The 21,262-nt window shown below is 40.2% G+C and overlaps 1 long non-coding RNA gene across 1 annotated transcript; it reads left to right on the top strand.

Moving 5' to 3' along the window:
- The first annotated feature begins 7,794 nt into the window (after positions 1-7,794).
- On the top strand, positions 7,795-18,675 carry LOC108501633. Its single transcript, XR_001876239.1, has 3 exons — positions 7,795-7,884; positions 9,243-9,314; positions 18,580-18,675. It is a non-coding gene; the product is annotated as an uncharacterized LOC108501633 (long non-coding RNA).
- The last annotated feature ends 2,587 nt before the right edge of the window (positions 18,676-21,262 follow it).

Raw genomic sequence — 21,262 nt, 5'->3', positions numbered from 1 at the left:
GTGGAAAACGAGTGTGAGAAGCTGCTGACCCAGTCAGAGTCAGCTGGAGGGACGGGCATCAGCCACCTCCTGCTGCTGCCAGCGGGGTTAAAGTCACACCAGTCCCAGGAGGACATCTGGGCCTGCCACTTGTCACACAGAATGGGTCGTAATTGCTTGCAGTGGAAAATCACGACGTAACCGAGGCAGCGCGTGCACTGCTCGCTGCCACGGAGCGCTGCAGAACGGGGCGAGCAAGGCTGAAACTGCGGGTTTATATCATAACTTACCCTTGTATTAACACTTTAAGAGGCTGTGTTCAGCAATTATTGATGAGTAAGAGCAGGCAAAGCAGACTCCAGAAGCCAAGGGGTTTGAGTGAAGCTGGTTCAAAGGAAGTAAGTGCTCCGTTGTCTGAGCAAGTAGGTCGTGTTCAATAAAACATTTGGTGCTGAGAATGGGACGAATGGAATTAAAGTACTGCAGGATTCAGATCAGATGTGAATTAGCTGCTGTTACAAGTACAGGTGTTTAAAGTAAGATATAAACTAATATATAAACTGACCAGTGCCAGCTTATGTTGTCCAATATTTAGTTTTCAAGCTTACACTAATTAATCATTTCATTGGTGTTTAAGATGAGGACTAGGTGGGATAGACTTGGGATTTGTATCTGATGGTGGGTTAATGTAAACAACAAACCACAGTAGCTTTGTTTTTTCTGGAAGTTTTATAGCTGTTTCCATAATTTTGATCTTGGAGAAGCCCACAAACCATGGGGATCCAAAGCCATAATTCATTTGGCTTTACACTGTGCTGGGCATTCCCTGGAAGCAGCCAATACTTGATCCTAGAGACACAAAGTATTTCAGTATCCCTTTTCCTGTGGAAAGTGAACTATAATCACTGATTTTATGGCCATTAACTAAAACACAAGAAGTTCCACCTCAACATGAGAAAAAGCTTCTTTCCATGAGAGTGGTAGAGCTCTGGAACAGCTGCCCTGGGAGTTCATGGTGGAGACATTCAAAAGCCACCTGGATGAGTTCCTGTGTCACCTGCTCCAGGTGACCCTGGTGGAGCTGGATGATCTCCAGAGGTCCCTTCCAACCCTAAATATTCTGTGATTCTGTGGTTTCTCCAAGTCACCCTGGCTGCCACTTTTATTTGCAGCAGATGAAGGAAAAAGGTATTTCAAGGTTGCAAGGTTTGCAAGGTTGCAAGGTTGCAAGATGAAGGAAAAAGGTATTTCAAGGTTGCAAGGTTGCAAGGTGTTTCCCACGTTTCCAGTTGTAGAAATGTCCCTTCTGTCAGAAGGAAGTTCACTTTGAGGGTGGTGAGGCCCTGGGATATGTTGCCCAGGGAAGCTGTGGCTGCCCCTGTATCCCTGGAATTGTCCAAGGTCAGGTTGGACAGGGCCTGGAGCAACCTGGCTCCTTCCAGGGATAGTGGAAGGTGTCTCTGCCCAAGGGATCCAAGAGGATCTTCCAAGTCCCTTCCAACCCAAATCATTCTATGAACCTCTTTCTTTTGTGATTTCTTCTACCTGAGAACTTAACTCCTGAGAACTTAACTAAGGGAATCCACAGTGGTGCTGCAGATTTGTTTCACTTGGATTTAAACTCTGTTCCTTTGCCCTGTAGCCAGAACAAGACAGACTGTCCAAGGGTGGTCATTTATTCTCTAAAGCAGCAAATCTCCAGCAATTACTTTCTGTCTCATTGCTTTGCTCTGTCCCTGTAAAACCAAGAGGCAAAGTTATTTATGCATTTAAATAGGGCCACTTTTGGTTTTACCTTTTTCCTTTTTTCTTCCATATAATTTTTCCTCCTCAGTCAGGGAAGGTACAATTTGGATCTAGAGGAATGTTTAGCATGAGGGCAAGACTGCCACCAATTTTACTATTCTTGTTTCTCAAAATGGAGAGTTAAAATGAAGAAAAAGCAAACATGGCAAGCTTAAAAATTTCAATCAGAGCTATGTATATTCAATGTGTTTGTACATACTGGAGTTAGACGAGGCCTCGTCTGCCATCTCACAACTCCTGACAGCATTGCATATTTGTTTCTATAGTGGAAATACTGAAAACTTGTGAAATCTGGTATTTGTGCCTTTCTTTTTTTTTTCTTCTTTTTTTTTTGCCTCTGCTGCTAAGTCATTATTGTCTCATCTCTCACAAAACCTATCATCCAATTTCAGCAGCAGACTTCATATCCATTGTTGGGAAGAGGAATAGACAGTTTTGATTGCATTTTGTGTTATAAACAGCCAGCTGACTGTAGAAATGGCTGGACTTATTGCACTGAAACCCCCCTCTATGCTGAGGGCACTGTTTGCATGAAAAGCCTTCTGTACATAATATGAAAGTTTCTACAATTGAGAACTGCACAGTAGTCGTAGTTAGGGCTTTATTACTTAGTTCTAATTTGTATTGATGGCCTAAAAAAAGTAGCATGCTTTGCAGTTCTATGAAAGAAAAGATTATAAATGGAGATTAATTATAATTTTGCTAGCTCAGTACTTGTAAAACTAAAGCAATTTATATTCTTTCTCTTAATGATCTCCATTCCTGATTGCAGTAATGTAATCTAATTGTGATTATGATAGTATCTGAATCATGTGGGCCTCTATGTGATTGGAACTACTCTTTGCATTAAAAAGTAATTTTGGAGTAATGATGAAAAGTTACTGTGGAAAATTGGCAAGTAATATATTTTACTCTGTATCTTAAGTTTCTGCTTTCATTTTTGATTATATCTTATAGCAAGGATAAGTATGATACTATATCATAGATTTATTACATCAAAGACTTATCAATGATAACTATGAGTATCGAGGATAAGCATGATATTATTGGAATAGCACAGATATGGTTGAGGCAAGAAATTGAGGTTTTGAGATACTAGTCTGGGGTCTGTGTAGAGAAAGGGGAGACGGAGGAGGAGCCCTATCAGTATTCCTGGGAGATGAGTGTCTTCAGAGGGAAATGTTGCAAGTATTTTGGCTGACATAGCAATGTCAATGCTGATAAACGTTAAGCACAATAAAGGTAGTCAGGTGGTTTTCTGAAGGCTTCTTTGAACTTTTAGGTCTTTGCTTGCAGATGAGAGAGGCCTTCAGGAGTGCCAGAGCTTTGATAAGATGGCTTTTAATTACTCCTTTATTGACTGTGAGAAGGTAGAACTAGGCAGGGAATACTCGTGTCTCTAAAGCTAACGTGGGATTGCCTCTAGTTCCCTGTGTGCTTTATTGAATTGTCTTTCAGAAGCTATTTGAATTAATTCAAGGATTTGAGCCAAGGGTAATAAAGGGTGTTGAACTGGAGGGGTATGAAAGATCCAGTGATCTCGACATCATTTGATTTAAAATATTTGTTGAGGAGCAAAAAGCAACGCCAGCCTTACTGCAGGCTGACTTTCAGGGAGTGCAGAGTGTGCTAAGGAATTTTTATCAGGATTTTATTATAATGTATGGTAAATCTACTGAAGAAAATTGGAATATATTTCAGAAACAGTTGGAGGACATTTGAAATTCATCCTGGTTTAAGTCTAAAGAAGGATAAAGGTAACAATGCCTGATGTGGCTAAGTAGAGTTGTATAGCAAAGAGTAAGATAAGCAGTAAGCACAAGGTGTTGAAAAAAAAATACAAAATCTGGGAAGGTGGAGCAGTTGAAAGGCTCCATAAAATAAGCAGAAGCAAACTGAAAGGCTAATTAGAAAAGCAAAGAGAAAATACTGAATGCTAACTGCAGAAAAAAAAAATTATTTGAGATGAAAATAATATCCTGTGAATATACTCCAGCAAACTGAAGGGGAAACATAGCTCCACAAACCATTCTAGTGTGGACAAAGACGTGGTGGATTTGTTCAGCAGGTTTTATTTTTGTGTGTGAATGCACAGAGGCAGATGGGTGGGTGGATGGATGGGCAGATGGAGCTGTGGAACAAAGGAGGAGTATTTTGCTCTCTGTTGCAACACGTGCGTCCTCACCTGGAGAGCTGAGAAGCACGGCACAGATCACACTGTCCCGCTCATAACCATTTCATGTGACCTGACTGGCAAGAAGGGAGGCAAAAAAATCAATCTTATTCCAAGAGTTAATCAAACTTTAAAGAAACCAGACCTATGGATAGAACAGTTTATGGCCATACCCACCGAAACCGTCAGGGTAGCCCAGAACTCCAAAAGGAAAGGGTGAGCAGAAGGAAGGGTGCAGGACGTGGATATATCTCAGGATATAAATATTAACATAGTCTTGTGACTGATTGAGTCTTGTGTTATTTGCTCCTGGGACTATATTTGGGTTAGAGTTGTGCCCTTTCTAACCCTAAATCTTTGAAGTTGAAGCACCAGAGGTCTGGCTCCAGCGGTGCCTCCTCTTGGGGTGGGCTGCAGTTCCCTCCCTTGCAGCACAGCATAGAGTTAAAAAATACAAATAAAAATTAAAAAAGACAAGCTGCAAATCTTCCTTGTCCCTTTTTCCTTCCAGAGGGAGTTCTAACACTCCCCTCATGAGTTAAAAATATCTCAGCTCTCTCCTGACTTGTGTTTCAAACTTGTAATTACTTCTGGCTGCTGTTTGTTCTGTTAACAGTTTGCACAGCAAAGTTTGGGTTTAACCTGCAGCTTTAGCTTGGCTGGTGATAATAAATGCGTACAACAATTGTTTTCTCCAGAAAATGCCTATTTCTTTTCAGAAGTGGCTTTTTAATAGCCAGGATCATTGTGAATTCCCCCCTGTTGCAGTGATTTTTGCTCCCCCTGCTGTCACGACAGCGGCAGATTAACCAACCCTTCTGCCCACTCAAACGTGTGTTGATAATGTGGATGCACAGGATATTTTTGTTAAAAAACAAACACTTGCAGCAAAGGGAGGAGGAAACCATAGGGTATTAAAAAAAAAAAAAAGAGCAAACCCAGGTTATATGCCGTATTTTAGGCCTGTGTGCTGAGCAAAAACTCAACAAAATTGCTCAAGTTGAAAGATTATTTTCTCCTCTAAAATACTACTCCAAACAAGAGAGAGTTGCTGAAAAAATAAATAAGGGGTTATATTACTAAACCTCTTTGTGTCAGAGAATGTTTAAATGCAGGCCTTGGAATAATTCAGAATTCCTGCACTAAAATTATTGCTTAGGCTGAGCCCCTTTCAGAGATTTTGTTGTAACCAGTTTTGCTTTGCTTTGCTTTGCTTTCCGGTGATCTAATCTGCTGACAGCTCTTCCTTTTAAAATTCATTTATTTACCTGGGTGGGCTCTGAAATGCTCCCAGAGATGCCTCTGAGCTGTGGGATGCCACCGGTGCTGGGAGGTGCAGCCTCTCCCCCTGCCTGCCTTCTGGGAACTGAATTTTTGGGAAGTGAAACCTCGCTCTGCAAAGAGGTTTTAATTTTCTGCAATCAGCAGATTTTCTGCTTTTAGATGTCTTTGGCTGCAACCATGTGTGTCATTTAAAGAGTGGGATATACACTATATATATATTTATTAATAATGTAAAATTATATTATGTATAAGTATATAATATAATAAATATATAGTATAAATATATAATATGTTATAATACATATATACTAATAAATACTGAATATATGTATACTAATATATACTATAATATAGTGTATATAAAGTATAATATATGTAGTATTGTATATATAGTATATGTATAGTATACTAATATATATATTATAATAAAGTATATGTAGTATGTACATTACAGTATATGTATTATAATATATATATTATAGTATACACTATAATATATAATATATATAATACTATATATATCCATATATATTAATATATATGAATATATGAATATATAGCCACTAATATATAGTGAACAAATATTTTACATAATAATATACATAATATAATAATATATTGTGTAAAATAATATAAATAATATAATATTATACAATAAATATATATTATATATTTTTATTATATATGAATATATTTATATATTTATAGCTTTTTATTCAGCTGAAAATCTTTATTCTCTTTGCACCCTTATTTTCCCTGACCACCGATATTTTGAGAGCTTATGGGGCACAATAATGAATTATTTGCCCAGGGCAGAGCATTCCTGAGACACGTGGGGGACAATAACCCCTTGTCCCAAGCAGAGGTGAGCAGTGGCCACCTCGTGCCGTGCCCAATGCCAGGGAGCAACACTTGCAAGGGGTATCCCTGCCAGGCTGGCTGCCACTATTTTAACATCTCTGCTGCTTAAATAAAAGGAAAAACGAGGCTCCAAGGCTTCGGGAAGGAGGAGGCAGCCTGGCAGGAAGGTTTCTCTGGTGGAGGGGCAGCTCCTCAGCAACGAGGGGTGGGGATTTGGGGCCCCGGTGCCCTCCTGGAGGAAGTTCCTCGGGTGCCTGTTAGACATTGAGCGCTTTGTGAGGGCCGGCTGGCTGCCCACTCCCTTAAGGGAACTTGACAGATCTTAAAAAAAAATCAATTTTAAGCTCACATGCCCCAGTGGGTGCCAAAGCCACTTCAGAGAGGCTGAGAGATGGCTGAGTTGACAGGATTTGACTTCCAGAGGTAGAAAGGTGACAAACTCCATCATGAGAAAGGGGCAGCTCGGGGCCTCCAAGGCCGAACCTGCTCCCAGGATCCGGGGCCTGGCGTTGTATTGAACCTATTTATCTCTTTCATGGGCCCAAGGTACCACGGGGAAAGAAAAGTTGTTCAAAAAAAACGCTGGCAGAATTCAAGGGTGTAAATGATGAATTACTTTTCATCAGCTGAAAGGAAACATACTCCGGAACAATACTGAAAGGGAGCAGGAGCATCTGACCTCCTGCTTCAGAGCAGCCAATATCTTCATTCAAGAAGACAACCATGAAATTACACAGAAAATGGGATTGTCATGAACAGCCCCTTGAAATCTCAGTATACAGTCATTACTGCATGGGAAAAAGCCTTCATCCACACATCATAACTTGTAACAGACAAGGGGGGGGAACCCACTCTGAAAACCGGCCTTGGAGTTACCAGTAGGAATGTAGAAAATATTTGTTGATTCAAACTTTTCCCCTCTGGTCTCCCAAATCATTGTAAACAGACATAACAACGTTCTAAGACCGGCTTTCTGGCCACGGACAGCTTGTTGGAGCTGTTTGGTAAATCAAAAGAAAGGAAGAGAGAGGGAAAGCCAATCTATCACTTTATTTATATTATTTGTCTTCGGTGACTGATTTATCATTTAAGTGCTTTGAGAAGGGAGTCCAGAAAGCGTTGTCCAATTAGTGCTGTCCTCTTAAACCATGTCCTATAAATATTCGTAATTATCAGAATTGCAAAACAATCTTCTTCAGAGCTCCATATTCAGGGGAAAAACTGATTTTCTGGGTTTGCCTAGAAAAGTTTATATTTATCCAAATTAGGCAGAGAACAGAAAGCAAACAAGAGGCTGTTGCTTTATTTGAGAATGAAACCAATTGCAGAGAAAGAGCAGCCAGGAATATGGGGATAAAAATAATACATTTAACTGTTTATTTCTTTATTCTTGCAGCTTTCTACTTTGACTTTAATTAAGCTAGCCCTGGGCTAGTGGGCATGGAGAGGTTTTTTTGCTTTTTTATTCCTCTTTTATTTTTTTAATTCCTCATTAGGCTGTTTTTTCCTCGGCTCTCGTGGCTTTAATGACTAGTCCCATTAAATAGGTCAATGGGCTGCTTTTATTTCAAGTTTTATATAGGCTCATATCCCACTGAATCTTAAACACTGAACACCCAAAGCCTTTCTAGGCCTATTACAACATTCCTGCAGATAAAGATGCATTTCTTTCTCTTCTCCCTCTTCTCCACAGCAGCTGACCTTTCACTGGGAGGCATCTGAGGAAAGCTCTGGAAGGTTGGCATCAGTCTGGGCCAGCCACATGCTAAAATACCTCCCAGGTAAGTGTTCGGTTGAGGTTTGCAACCTGTGGGCAGCAAAAAAAATAAAAAGGGAAGGGTCAAAACCACTTTTTATCTAGGAAAAAACCCAAGAAAATAGAAAAATCTCAGTGTTTGAGTAGGGCAAAAAAACCAACAAACTTGTGAATGAGTGAGATTTATTTATGCAATAATGTTTTTTTATGTGACATTTGCTTCATGTCAGCCTAGAACAAAACTTTATGCTCTGGCATTGTCTGTGAGATGCTCCCACTGCCATTCCTGTGTTTCCTACATGAATCTGTAACCCTATGTTATGAATTGTTGCTGTAGGTGTTTTGGAAACAGTCCCTTTTCTTGGATGTTAGAGAACTGCTGCTCTTCTGGCCAGCAATCTGTATGGAATCCCTTCTCCTGAGACATGAAGTTGGTGCCATGGATTTCTCTGCAGCAGAGCAGGGGCTCTCTGCTTGTGAATATTTCACACCAAGAAGAGAGAGCAATCACTATTGACTTCTCTAAATGCTTCCACCCCACCTGAGCTGCTGCACCAGAACCACATTAGTCCAGCAAATGTCCTATACTGGAAATTATAACTCATCATCTTCTCCTGAAGATGAGGCCCTTTATGAGGCCCTTAAATGCATTTTTTTCCCGCAGTCTTTTAGCAAAGTAGCTCGTTCTAACACCACACTGGCTGCACAAAATGTTCAGTGTCACTGATGGGTCAGAAAAAAATCTGGCAGAAAGGTGTGTGGGGAAAACTGGGGCCTTCATTGATTGCCACAGGCAGAAACACAGCAAGGAGGCAGGAAATTAGGTGATTGTGTAGAGTTTGAAGATTCAGTTTCAGACACACCTTCAGACAAAATTTAAACTGTTATTTCAAGTGCAATCTAAAAATAATTTGAGTCTCAACTCATACCTCCTAAGAATATACTCAAGACATCCGAATTGGGAAGGAGTCAGTCCCTGTGAGTTGTGAATCCCAGTCTGGAGGCGTCTGTGTGTCTCTGCTGCCCCTGAAAGGAGCCTGTGGACACTTTCCTGCCCAGTCTGGAGACTTTCCTCCCCAGTCCAGTGCCCCAAGCAAGAGGAGATGGATCTTATCATCTCACTGCAATTTGTAGAGTAATTAGGCCCTTGACTGTGACAACCTTTAGCCTGTCAGCACTCGTGGTTTAGCTCATAGTTAAAATGACAGTGGAAACTCTATTGCAGCTCTTCTAAATACCCCCATATTTTAACTAGATGAGGTGATATGTGGGTTTGCAGTGATTTGTTTAGATATACAGGGTAGTGTCAAAGGACTCTTTAAACTGGGATTGAATCCATTTGATTGTCTGGAAGGTGATTTTGATTGCCTTTTCCTCCTTTAGGGCTGAATGGTGGTGAGCCCAGCTCTTCTGCAGTGGGAAAGCAGGGAATTCCTGGCTAAAGAGTGGGGTGTGGTGAGTACAAACCTGTCACATGCCCTATTCCACCTCAAAAGATGCCTTTTATTCAGATTTAACAGATTAGGTAGGTATGGCCAGTCAAGTAATTTGCCCACTGAACAATCTTTACTGTTCCAACAAACTGACCTCAAACCACACAAAGGCTGAGCAGCTGAAATTTAAATTCTTTTTAGATACATAGCTTTTCTTTTTTTTTTTTTTTGGATCCTGCATATGTTTTAGCACACTGTTAAGGAGTTGTCATTATCCTAATTATAATTAAGTCACTTGAAATAAATTCAGAGATAGTAAACAGTGTAAAAATATCTAAATAGGGGAGCTGGTCCATTGATTTTATGGCTAAGTTATCACCTTATGTATAAATGATTCTGAGATGCTACAACTGATAAACAATACCTTTAATTCAGCAGTCAAAATGATGCTATTAATGTGGAAAACTGATGAAAAAGAAATCCTAACTCTGTTTCTAAGCAGAGTGACAGGTATCACTGCACCATGTCAGCCAACCTGAAGGCAGATTGAACTTTTGGCACACAAATCAGTGACAGAGATGAAGAATTTTCCCCTTGTTGGGAAAAGTTCAGTTATTCCTCTGGAGCAGGGATTTTTCTATCCAAATCAGAGTATTTAAAGTATCAGCACCAGAGAGGCAATTAATGAGATTTCCAAGAGTGTCTGGGACCTGGATGCCAATCGAGTTTCTAGGTGATTTTTAAATGATGTCTAGAACCCATCTGCATCCCTTGGCACCCAGATCCCTTCAAACTGTCGGGTTTAGATGCCTGCCTTGATTCCTGATGGATCTACTCTGCAGCACAACTAATTGTGACTGACAGCACAAAAAGACAGGTGCAAAATTGAAGCCCAGGTCTAAAGCCTTGGTCTCGTGGAGCTGATGGACATTTAGTGTATTTTTAACGTTTTGCTTTCACTGGTTCCTTAATTAAATAAAAACATTTTAGATAGAGCAGCAGAAATCAACTTCTTTGACTGATATGAATCCTGTTTACTCTCCAACTCTGAACTCAGCAGGTTAAGTAATTGGGAGACAGAAAAGTTCCTATATTTCTATTTCCAGCTGGTGGTACACAAAAGGCAGGAAGTTATCTCATTAATGGGGCACCAGCTTTATGCAAATTATAGTAACAAAAAGGCTTCCCTTCATACTTTTCATAAATTACCTAATAAAGTAGGAATAAATGGCCATATTCAAGAGCCTTTGTTGTATTTTTAGCACAAGACTCTTTCTGTTACTGCAAATATGACTAAATGCGCCTTGTTCAAAAGGGGTGTTTATGAAATAAGGCCACTCAAAAGCTTTTATTCCTTAACAGCCTTCAGTTACTTTTATGGCACAAAATTAACATAATTAGTCACAGAGAATAGATGACATAAGCAGCGTGCCATGCACAAAAGGGGAAACCAGTATCTAAGGAAGGTATTTGGAGAGATCAAAAATTTTCAAAGTGCTCAATACTAGAAGGTCCTTTTTATTTGTGCACAGCCTTAAGATACTTCCCTACTCCGTGAAATTCCCATAATGAGATGCAGCAGACAGATGACATTAGCGATGAGCCATTAGAAAGAGGTCAGTTTTCTCTGAAAGATAGTCACTGTTCCTGCTCGTCATTAATTTGCAGCTTCAAAGCAGCGAGCATATGATAGTCTGGCATGTTAAGCAAGTTGCAGTTATCTTTAAATAACCATTTTTTTCCAGTTATTAGAAGCCTAAAGTTTTTTAAACTTCTGACTGAAAGCGAAATTAAAGCACGCAGCAGTGGAAAAAGGCTACGGAGAGATTAGAGAAGGGAAATCAAATGTGTTTTATAAATGAAGTTAGCTTTTCCCCAGGGAAAGGCTGCCTTAACTTTTAGCTCAAGAATTTGGGGTTGCATGTAGACCTCAGAGACTTGATTGCTTCTTGGGAGAAGAGAGAAAAGTCACTATTTTTAGCTGTTATCTTGTTGTTGGGTGAACATGTCCCTGATCCAAAGGGCAGAAATGCACAGCTACATAAATAAAACTGCAGCCCAGAAGCAAAGATATCCAAGGCTCTGGAAAAAGGTGGGAGAAGGCAAATGGATCTGCTGTGCTTGTGGCTTGGTGGGATCTTCGGTTACATCTCTGTTTTGGCAGTGAAATATATTTGGATATTACAAAAAGAGACTTGGATCATGTCTTTTCCATGAATGACCGGGGAGCAAGCAGGACTGTAGTGCAGCAGGCAGGAGGCAACTCCAATGCAGCACTGAGATCTTGGAGTAAAAAGACTTGTCACACCTCCAAATCATGTCACATGTCCAAGCTGGTACTATCAAAGGCTCTTGTTTGATAATAAATATCCTTTCATTACTGGTCTTAACTTCAGGCCTAATGCTGAAGCTCAAAAGCCTCAGAAGAATCCTGATTTAAGCAATCCTGTCTTATTACTCAAGCCAAGACTGAATCTTGCTGCCTGGGTGATCCAGAACGGGAGAGCATTGCTGAGGGATTTACACTAGGCCAGGGTTACCAAAGTCAACACAACTTTGAGGAAATCATAAAGTATTAATCTCTCCTAACAGTATTATCATTAATTAGGGTTGGGGTTTTTTTCTTAATTCAGAGGGCTTTTGGTTTATGCATCTATCTACACGATCACCTAAGTCACACAAATGTCCTGGTTTCCCAGGTTTCTCTCTGTCACCCTTATGCAGAGAGAGATCCCAGCTCATGTTCACACTACTCATGCCAACTTTCCAGATCATGCTTGGCCAGAGAATCCCAGAACAGTTTAAATTGGAAGTGACCTTAAAGCTCACCTCATTCTCCCCCCTGCCATGGCCAGAGACACCTTCCACTAGCCCAGGTTGCTCCAAGCCCCATCCAACCTTGCCTTGGACACTTCCAAGGATCCAGGGGCAGCCACAACTTTTCTGGGCAACACTTACTCATCCCTTGCACTGTTGGCACCATCTCTGGAACAGTTTTGACTGGAAACAAGATTCCTTCCCCAGCATGGCCCCCACACTTCTCTCAGGGAGGTCAGGCAGCCATGGAGACATAATCCCTACCATGTCCCTTGCCTTGAGAGCCAGGCAACAGACCCCGCCTTGCTTAATTATAAACTCATTGAGATGCGACCCCTGGATCCACCCATGGCCAGGTACCCATTAAGAGAGTCTCCCTTTTCCAGGCCATGGCAGGGGAGGCCAAGCCTTGTAGGTGTCTAAGACAGGAAACACTTTGAAACATCTGAAGTAGGATGTGATAAAGCTGAGCCTGAGCTCCCATAGAAAATCAGATAACCGAACAAGTCTGGGGGCTATCATTAATCTGGGTGTTTTAATTTGGACTGGACTTTCCCTCTGGGCTGTGATTTACTTGGGATGAAGCAGGGTTCACTGGGCCAGGAGAAGTGCAGGATGTTTTACAGCCTGGCTCTGGGCTACACTGCCTTGACACTCATTTAGAACTACCATTAATGTATCATTTTTTTTCAGCTCTTTGGATCTGGTTATGGATGCATCACAACTGGTTGCATGACAAACACATCCAAATTTTGGATTCAGAATTGAATCCAGATGTACATTCTCCCAAAGCCTTGGGATGCCCCAGTTTGATGTCCCAGACTGCTTTACCAGGAGAACTTCCAGTGTTACTCCGCTAGTTTAAAGAGTTCTAGCTGGTTTAAACTGTTCTTTTAGGAAAAATTTCTTTACAGAAAGGGGTGTCAAGCATTGGAAGGGGCTACCCAGAGAGGTGGTGGAGTCCCCATCCCTGAAGGTGTCCAAGGAAGGACTGGATGTGGCACTCAGTGCTCTGGGCTGGGGGATAAGATGGGCATCGGGCACAGGGGGGACTCCATGGGCTGGGAGAGCTTTTCCAACCTGGATGATTCTGTGTTTCCACTTGTACATGATCAGCACTGCTTCAAAATTACTTATTTACTGATTAAATTTTTATCAAGGTGGAGCTGCCAATATTTTTAAGAAGAGAAACTTTTACATGCCAAACCTCTCTGAAAGCCACTGTATAAAGGAAACCATCCCTCTCTGGTGTTTGGCATCAACACTGGGGTCCTCATTCCCCTAGTGAAGTGTTTCTGAACTTGCAAACCCTCTCATTGCAAGGGGAAATCCAGCTAGCTGAAAATTTAAGAAATAACTTGTAAAATAGAGGGTTAAAAACCAAGTGATCCTTCTTCCCCTTTCTCTTACAGAAAACAACCTACATTTATGGCAGTGCTCTCCCTCACTTTGTAAGAAACCTCCTTGAGTTTGTTTTGATGCACTTTTTAAATAGTTTTTTAAGTGTGGAGCAATATTTGTGGACTATTCTTCTATGGTCTGTAAGGAAAAAGAATCCATTTATTAGACAAAGAGTGAGGGGAGACTGGACAAATAATACAATAATAATTCCAGCCCCTGGCCACTGATTAACAGAGACACACAGCTTTTAATTGTGAAGTACAGGAAGTCTTCTTTCCTTCCTTGGGACAACAAACAGACCATTATTCAAACCTTATTATGCCAAGGCCAAAAAATCTGGTTGTGTGGCTTAGGAGAAGGAGAATATGAACATTCAAGAGGTGAACTGAGCAGCACTGAAAGCTGATGAAATGCCACTGTGATTCTGCAAAATCAGGTATAAAAAAGTAATAAATATCAGTGTGAGCTGCAAACCTGTTCCAATAAGTGATGTTTGGTGAAAATTTGGAGGGGGAGAAGAATTTTACTGGATTTGAAATGAGAACTTAATGCTTTTTAAGTCTCTTTTACTACATTGAGCCTGCTTTTTCAAGGGAAATTATGATTTGTTTGTGATATGTTTATAAAATTATTTCTGTTCCTTGATTGTACTAAATTCTACTTTTTCCACTTTCTAATTTTTTATATAAATCTTAAGTGAAGTAATATATCACCAAATGTCTGTCCCAAAATTAAAGTTCTCATCATCAGGACTTAAAAATTTCATTTGGTTAATATTATGCTAACTAGGCATAGGATAGGCACACAGGTGGCTTTAAAAGAAGTATTAGAATTGGTCACGTAGCTTTGATTCCAATATCAAAGTGTATGAGAATTGAAACAAAAAAGATAAGGTAAAAGAAAAAAGGAAAAAAAACCAAAAAACATTTTTCTTAATTGAAAGTTAGAAAATATCCACAGACACTTCTTACTTTCTCTGCAGAATTTAGTACAGACCAAATCCCAGCATGGCACTGATGAAGACTTTAGGCTGGTCCTTGACATTAGGCAGGAGCATAGGATTTGTGAAAATGCTCTGTTCACCTAATGGTACTCCCATTTACATCAGCAGGAGTAAATGTAATCAATGCTGAGTGTCTTTCAAAGGCCTTCACCTAAAATGACAGAAAGATGCTACTTCAGAATATTATGTTTGAATCTGATGACACAGGGAGACCTCAGAGCTCCTTCCAGGACTTAAAGGGACACCAAGAGAGCTGGAGAGGGATTTGGGAGAAGGGATGGAGGGACAGGAGACAGGGAATGGCTTCCCACTGCCAGAGGGTAGGGTTAGATGGGATATTGGGAAGGAATTCCTGTCTGGGAGGGTGGGGAGGCCCTGGCCCAGGTTGCCCAGAGAAGCTGTGGCTGCCCCTGGATCCCTGGAAGTGTCCAAGGCCAGGTTGGACGGGGCTTGGAGCAACCTGGGTTAGTGGAAGGTGTCCCTGGCCATGACAGGGGGTGGGATTAGATAATCTTTAGATCTTTTAGATGATCTTTAAGATCCCTTCTAGCCCAAACCATTGTAGGACTCTATGAGGTGTTACCGGGACCAGAATGATGTGACGATATTGGGTATTTTTAATTGCTCAGACTATAAGCTTTTGATTTTTGTAATTTTCAAGACCTGTGTCTGCCATTGTCAATCATTTCTATCAATACCATGCTGCCAAAGTTTGGAAGATGGATGCAAACAGGTTATACTGCAGAAAAAAACTGAAGGCTACAAGGTATTTCCTGAGATTCTCGCGGTAGAAGGAAACCAATGGTAAGGAAAGAAATAAAAGGAGATTCTGGCAATTTCTACATGTCATGTTCCAGAATGGATTATATCTGCTTTAACTAATAAGAATCCATAGAACAGAAAAAATTATGAATTGGATGCTCTTGTTAAGGTCTAGTTCAGTTTAATTAAAACACCAGCTCTAAAGCAATATATATGTGCATTTGTGCACCCGGAGCCTGGTTTATATATCAACACACCCACAAACCAATTTATAATACACAGACACCCTTGTTCATTTTACCTAAACTTTTTTCTTTAAATACACAGCTTTATACATTATTTTAAACACATTTTTAACACATGTTAATAATATTCATGCTGGTGCCTTGAAAAATCTGCGAGATGTGGTTAATGAAGAGAAACTGCAGCATAAATTGCATGTAAAATATGCAATCCACAACAACATATTTTTTTCTCAAGCTGCAGGGATTTTTTTTACATTAAACATCTTTTAGTTTGTTTAAATTCATTCCCTATTGTTTATAAAGAGCATCATCAGCCACTACTGCTTGAAACAACTACAAGTGGTAAACCAGGCAATCTTCTTACTTTAATAAGATTCTTTGGTTAAAAATAGATTTTAAGTCGATCTCACGTTAAAGGATGTAAATCCTAATGAAATTGCACAAAATGTTTCTCATTTCCAAGGTGTTTTTTTTCTGTACAGCCAAATACTTATTTTTTTCTTTTTTTCAGGAAAAAAAAATAACCAGAGGTTTTTTTTTGTTGTTGTTGTTGGTTTACTTTTTTTATTCCCACTATTACTGGATAGTCCATTGGGCATTGGCATATGATTTATTAAATAAGCCTTATGTGAAGGTCCAGTTCAGGTATCTCCACTAGCACTGTTATTTTTATTTTATTTTATTTTATAGTTTTATTTTATTTTATTTTTTTCATTTTTAAAATTTTAATTTATTTTTAATTTTATTTATTATTTATTATTTTATTTTTTCATTTAAAAAATTTTAATTTATTTTTAATTTTATTTATTATTTATTATTTTTTTTAGTAACATGTCCATGAGATTTTTCACAATATTTCACCCAACTGCCCTTTGCTGCAATTTCAATGGACTCCTGTTTTTTCCTGCCCATATTTTTATATGCAGTTTTGCCCCAGTCTCTTCTTCTATAGAGCAAACAATCCTAATTCCTTAACTTTTATTTTTTCCCTTGAAATTCTGTTTTTCTACATGCTTATCATTCTCACTCTTCTCTTTTAGTCTTTCTCTAATTTATCCACATCTTTCTTGTCCTGGGTATGTAATGATTCTGTATAGAACTACAGCTGGGCCAAGTATTATCAAGGCCAAAAATGCAGCAAGTTATTCTACATTATTTCCAGTTGTATCCATATGCAGGACCCTGAGGTGTTATGCAGGTTTTTTCTACAGTGTGATAACATTTTATATTTTGATTTGTGCAACTGTCACACAGAGCTTCTGTCTCAGCAGAACATCCCCCATTCTGCATTTAACACCCTGATTATTCCTCACTGACTGTGAAATTTGTATTTTTCCTTCTTTCATTAAATGGGATTTTTAGGTCTTTTCTCCAATTTGACAAAGCCTTTTGAATTCTAATACTGTACCTTGATGTACTGGTGTGTCCAGCTCTGGGGTCCTCAGCACAGGAAAACCTGGATCTGCTGGAGTGGGTTCCAAGGAGGGCCACAAAGATGATCAGAGGGATGAAGCACCTCTCCTATAAGGAAAGGCTGAGAGAATTGGGGGTGTTCAACCTGGGGAAGAGGAGGCTCCAAGGAGACCTGAGAGCCCCTTCCAGAGCCTCAAGGGGCTCCAAGAGGGCTGGAGAGGGACTGGGGACAAGGGATGGAGTGACAGGAGACAGGGAATGGCTTCCCACTGCCAGAGGGCAGGGATAGATGGGATATTGGGAAGGAATTCCTGGCTAGAAGGGTGGTGAGGCCCTGGCCCAGGTTGCCCAGAGAAGCTGTGGCTGCCCCTGGATCCCTGGAAGTGTCCAAGGCCAGGTTGGACAGGGCTTGGAGCAAGATGTCCTTGTTGGTTGTAGAGGGGTTGGACTAGAAGACCTTTAAGGCCCCTTCCAACCCAGACCATTCCATGATTCTATGGAATTCCACTCTGCCTGGAGCTGGATGCACGTACTGAGGAGTTTTAAATTTCAGTTTTTATTTTTGGTGTCCAGAAAACAGTCCTCCTCATGCAGCAGAGATGAGTTAGTACTCAGTAATCAATCCAGGCTTTTACAGCTTAAAAGATTAGCCCACCACAAGGAATTGTTTTGCTTTATTATTGCAGTTATTATTAACAAAATTGCTGGCAATCCCTAGACTGTAATTTATGTCAGAATCCTATTGTGGTAAAACCTATAAAAACACACATGAAGACAGCGACCCTGATTCAAGTAATCTGGTGAAAAACTAGACAGAATATTGAACATGACAAGGAGTGAGTGGTGACTTACATTTGTAGATCATCCAGTCAATCATATTACATCCATATTATATATCATATCATATATCAAGCCTTATATACAGCTTAGCAGGTCTCAATTATTTTAAAATATGTCTCAATGAATGAATACATGTTCATCTGTGAAACCATTCATCAGAAAGCTGATTCCTTATCGCCACCATGGAAGTCACAGACGTGGAAAAATGGGAGAAGAGGGCCTTGGCTCACACATGACATAAATCTGGATGAGGGTAGGAGTGGCAGGGAGGGGATGGATGTCACCTGAGGGGTGGCATTGCTGGGGAAATGCTGGATAATACAGAGGGAGAGGTGCAATATTGTGAAGGTAAAGCTGGGAAAAGGGTTGATGGGATAAGAGGAAAAGGGTGGCAACACACAGGGTTTATGCAGGTCCTACAGAAAAGGAGAAAGATGCAATCCCATGGTTGATAATTTCACTGAAATTTTCATTGTGTTCGCTTGGAAGCCTGAAAATTTAAGTTGGTAGAGAAACACTTTGTTTGGTTTGGTTTGATTTTTTTTTTTTTTAATTGAGGAGTTATGCTTCTGAAGTTGATCATTTTGTTTCCATGTCTCTACTGGCACCAGCTGTTGATTTTATAAATTCATATCAAATTTACATTTCACCCAAACACCTCAGAGCTGGTGAAAGAGTAGAGACACAATAAATGATTTTAGAGTTGAGCTGGAGTGTATTTGTGAATATTTGTGAAATCTGACTTTGCTTTTGCATTGCTTCTTTCAGGAATTCCCTGTTTGAACTGTGCTTCCTTTCCCTTTCAGGTGTGAGCTCCACTGTATTTGAGCTACTCAGAGGAGCAACAAGCTGCACCATGTGACTCAGCCACAGACTTTTTGGTTCTGCAAATTAATCTCTTGCATTTTATATTTCACTTTGTCATTTATTTGGTATATTTTTAATTTCTTGGGACATCCCTAAATCTTGTAGCAGGTTATAGAACGTATCGATATTGGTAACAATGGATAGAAAAGATAAAGGCAACTTATACGCGGCATTGTCAGCTTTTGTAAAGGTCTTTAGTAGGAGAGATACAAGGTATATTTTAATTTGGGGCATGGTCTGTAATAAGCAGACTATAAAGTAAGTTTGAATTTGGATTAGGAAGAATATTGACACTAGAAATAGGTTTGGCCACTCTTAGTTTAGAGGAAATTAGTGAAACCTTTGTAAATTCACGAGAACTAGAATGGTTTGAGTGGGAAGGATTCTTAAAGCTCATTTCCTTCCAACCCCCTGCCACGGGCAGGGACACATTCTACTAGCCCGGGTTGCTCCAAGCCCTGTCCAAACTGGCCTTGGACACCTCCAGGGATCCAGGGGCAGCCACAGCTTCTCTGGGCAACCTGTGCCAAGATCTCACCACCCTCACAGGGAATAATTTCTTCCTAATATCTGATCTAAATCTCCTCTCTTTCGGTTTGAAACCATTCCCTGTGTCCTGTTACTCCATCCCTTGTAAACAGTCTCCCTCCATCTTTCTTTCAGGCTCCCTTCAGGCACTGGAAGGACACAATCAAGTCACCCCAAATCTTCTCTTCTCCAGGCTGAACAATCCCATCTCTCCCAGCCTTTCCTCCCACCAGAGCTGCTCCATCCCTCTGGTCATCTTGGTGCCTTCTCTGGACTCTCTCCAGCAGTTCCATGTCCTTCCTGTGCTGGGATCCCAGAGCTGGATTACTGTCCAGCTCCATGTCCAGCAGGGCAATTTGCTGTCCTCCAGAGATCCAGCTGATTTCAGGTTGCAGTCAGACCTTAGGCCCTCCACCCCACTCAGCAGGATCACATTTAAGCAGCTTTGGCTCTTTTTCCTAGTTTTGAGTTATATTTTCACACCTTCAACTTCCAAATTATTGCTGCGTGAAGGAAAGTAAGTAAGTCTGACTTTTTTCATGTAAATTAAAGAAGGGAATGAGTGGCTGAAAGCCACATTCAGAGGTTACAAACAGATGTAAAAATTGTCCAAAGTGTCCCAACTTTGAGCTTTAGCTCAGTAAAGTACCTGCCCACTTGTGAGCATGTTTGATGGGCTTCCCGCTGATTATCTCCTCAACTCAGAGAAGTTGAGAAGCCTGGAGCTCCCACACCACAGCATCAATCACAGCCCAAACAGGGCAGAGCATCGTGGTTTCCCCACTCATGGTGGAGTTTGGTTCTCCAGCAGAAAACAAAGGAATTGCAAGAAGAATCCTATTAATTCCGGCTGCTCTAATGCGAAACTGGATTTCATTTTTAGACTTCTATTTTCTACTGTAATTATATAAATCTGAACATACTTTGGAGATTATGAAATAAGAGCCGGAGAAGCCAGTTATTTTTCATCATTTATTTTTAAAGCAAATTTATCTTTGAATTGTCATCAGTTAAAATTCCTGAGCAGCAGACCACAAATGAGTACAATATGAACACGATTTTCCATGCCAGCCCAATTCAAGTGAAAGATTTAAAGATATTTTTTTGGGGTTTCCTTTGAACACTTTGATTGAACACAAATTGTGACCAGTTCCACCTCTGTAGGCCATGGGTCATTCTCCAAGTTTACAGTGTGTGTGTGTACACACGTGTAAGTAAACACAAATAATACTATGCTAAGCCATGTATTGGCAACATAAACTCATTATATTTTCAGTTTAATGGATTCTGAAACCCTGAAATACTCTGCAAAAGGGAACAGCTACAGGAACACAGGAAAGAACTAAAAAATCTTGGAAATAACACAGAGGAGCCTCCTAAGTGCTTCCTTTCCTTCGTGGCAGTGGCTTAATATTAAACGCTTTGATAGCAATACTTGAAATCTTGTTTCATATTTTGGATTTTTAAGAAGAACTATTGTTTGTCCCATCCCTGGAAGTGTCCAAGGCCAGGTTGGATGGGGTTTGAAACGACCTGGGATAGTGGAAGTTGTCCCTGCCCATGCAGGAGGTGGAACAAGACGATCTTTAAGGCCCCTTGTAACCTAAACCATTCAATGACTGTGCAAAAATGAGAGGTATGAGACATCTTTTTCACATAAAATTTTAGAACCATATCTTATTTTGTCTTATTATGCATTGGGTAAGCAAATTGTTGCCCTTAATTATAGTTTTTCATGTTTATTTAACACTTGCCCCCTTTTAATACCCTATTTCCATTTCTCTTTGTAGGTTCTCTCCCTAGCAGTCATTAGACATGACTGGTTGACTTTCTAAATTTAAGTTTATTGTCCATATACCTACTGTCTCCTCTTTGCATGCTGGTAGTTTCTGGGTATTTTGCTTTGCTCTTCCCTCTCAAAGCCCTCCAAGCACTTTTTTCCCCCTCAAGTCCTGGACATTTTGTGTCACAACATGACAAATATGACAAATATGTCAAATATGACAATCCTGGTTGTCATATGTACGCAAGTCTTGTCTTCTGGAGATGTTTTTTTTGGTCTCCTTAGTATTGAAAAGTTTGAAAATTCCATCC

Source organism: Lepidothrix coronata, unplaced genomic scaffold, assembly GCF_001604755.1.
Source record: "Lepidothrix coronata isolate B3197 unplaced genomic scaffold, Lepidothrix_coronata-1.0 Scaffold105, whole genome shotgun sequence".
NCBI lineage: Eukaryota > Metazoa > Chordata > Aves > Passeriformes > Pipridae > Lepidothrix > Lepidothrix coronata.
This window is presented reverse-complemented; position numbering and strand designations above follow the sequence as displayed.